Source organism: Penaeus japonicus, unplaced genomic scaffold (assembly GCF_977035675.1).
Source record: "Penaeus japonicus unplaced genomic scaffold, GWHDUDI00000001_assembly GWHDUDI00000038, whole genome shotgun sequence".
Classification (NCBI taxonomy): Eukaryota; Metazoa; Arthropoda; class Malacostraca; order Decapoda; family Penaeidae; genus Penaeus; species Penaeus japonicus.
In genome coordinates this window covers 3842137-3844636 of record NW_028234440.1, presented here as the reverse complement: position 1 = coordinate 3844636, position 2500 = coordinate 3842137, and the positions used below count along the sequence as shown (strand labels likewise).

The 2500-nt window shown below is 32.5% G+C and overlaps 1 protein-coding gene across 1 annotated transcript in view; it reads left to right on the top strand.

Moving 5' to 3' along the window:
• LOC122265849 (extracellular serine/threonine protein CG31145-like) overlaps positions 1-2500 on the top strand; it is a 44595-nt gene that overhangs the window by 2021 nt on the left and 40074 nt on the right.

The window sequence follows — 2500 nt, the reverse complement described above, 5'->3', positions numbered from 1 at the left end:
ATTACTGTTATGGTTATCATTATCATCATTACCATTATTACAATTGTCACTGTTATTGTTGTTTTCATTATTATCATTACCATTATTGACATTATCTAAGTATTGTTATTATTACTATCATCCTTATTGTTTTTCCTTATTCATATTATAATCATTATCATCCGTACCATCATTATCATTATCATATCATATTCATCATATTCATCAATTTCAATTTCAACTCCAAATTCATTTCAATTTCTTTTTTAAAGATTTCTGTACTTGTATTTTTTTTTCATTCTCATTAGCAGACGCATTTCTGTCGATAGGAACTATCATGTGACATGCCTATTATCTGTGACATGGTGACAGGCCCATTATCTATGGCATGCCCATTTTCTGTGACATGGTGACATGCCCATTTTCTGTGACATTGTGACATGCCTATTTCCTGTGACTAGTGTTGACATGTCTTCCAGTGAAAGCATTGCCATACTCTATCGTGCCTTTTTCTATATTCACTGGGTGTTAGTAGAGAGCCTTTTGAAACAAAGGTGGTCGATTGTCTCACAACATTTGGGATCAAATACGTTTTAAATTACATTTGCCTGGTACTTTCTTGTGAAGAGGCTTTGCTCTTGTACAACCACAATGACCCCTGCTTCAGCTTTTAGCCTCATCCCCCGTAGTCACTGATGGGTGTTGATTGCATCAACATCAGCATGCTGGGTACGTTGGGGACATTGGCCATGCAGAGGCTTACTTTCCTAGCTTTCTTTGATCTTTTTAATTCCCTCTGTTTTGCCTTTCGTTTTCAGTTATTTAGCTTGTTTAGTATTCTCTAGTTCCCCCTTAATTGTTCCAATTTCGATTTCTCTGACACATTTTATACTTTCCTTGTTCAGAAAAGGTGTATTTTTTAGTCTTTTCAAGTTGTTCACCATCTCTAGCATCAAGTCCTTGTTTATGTCTAGGTGAAGGATTCATGCTGGACAAGTTGAAAACAAAAAAAAACGAAGAGAAACACAGGAAAACACGCGAATATGTCGAAGACCTTTTCGTTTTGGTGCTTCATCAGGGCATGTTTATGTTTTGTGTCTTGGTATTTTTTAAATCGAATCTCTGTGTCTTTTAAGATTTATTCTGGATGAGTGCCTCCTTCTTTTCTTGGTATAAACAGACTACCCGTATACATAAATTTGGGGTGATGTGTTCGAATTTTTCTTTTGATTTTTTGTATGCTTGGTATTGTAGAGTTCCATTAAAACTATACGTTACAAAAGGGGTGCCTGGAGTATTAATACCTTCGATCTCATAAGCAAAATTTAGTTCTCTTTTTATATTAGGGTGTGCCATTCAGTAATATTCTTTTCTGTTAGGATTATGAATATGATTATGATCATTATTGTTACAATTTACATCATCATTATTTTCATTATTATTATAGTTGTTGCTGTTATCATTACCATTGTTGCCATTAATATTATCATTATCATTGTTATTTCTGTTATTATTATTATTATAACTATCATTATCACTATTGCTAATATGATTAATGTCATTACCAGCTTTACCACCATCACTATTATCTTTATTATCACCATCATTATCATTATCATTATTATTATCAATAATTATCATCATTATCATTATTATTATCATCTTCACCTTTAACATCATTATTGTCCTTATTATCACCATTATCATCAATATCTTTATTATAATCATGATTATAATCATTATCATCAATCTTACGGCGCGGGTTCGAGTCCCGGTCAGGGAGGTAAAAATTTGTATATATTAAAAATGTGTTACTGCATTTGGGACTTGAATTTGTGATTCCGTGGCTGCCGAGTGCCCGTGGGAGTTGTTCGTAAAAATTCGCTATCACTGCTCTGCTAAGAGCACATAGGTAAGTTCCATGACGTCTCTTAAGGCGTCTGGTTGGACAACTCTTTTAGCGGGTCGTGTAGCCGAGCGGTCTCACCGCCGCACCTGTCAATCTTCTCACATGCATATATAGAGAGATATACATATCTTTGTATGTTTCTCTCTCTCTCTCTTTCTCTCTCTATATCTATCTCTCTTTCTCTATATATCTTCTATTAGGAAAAAATACAGGGTGTGTAGGTTACCAAGGTCACAAACGTATTCTACAGTATTCCATGCTTCAGACATACAGAAACGCAGAGAGAGCAGGAATCCCTGAACAGGTTGTAAAGATGATTAGAAAAGGTAATCTCACTTTTGAAGAAGTACAAAGAGTTTGCAAAAATTAAATTATTGTATTTGATGAGGTAAAATTTGTATAAATATATATATATATATATATATATATATATATTATATATATATATATATGTATATATATGTATATATATATATATATATATATATATATATATATATATATATATATATTTATATATGATACATCATCTTGTTGAAATACTAATATTTTTCTTCACATTCTGATTACCAGACTTACCTTGGTAGGGTGAAAATATATCTTGAAATGTAA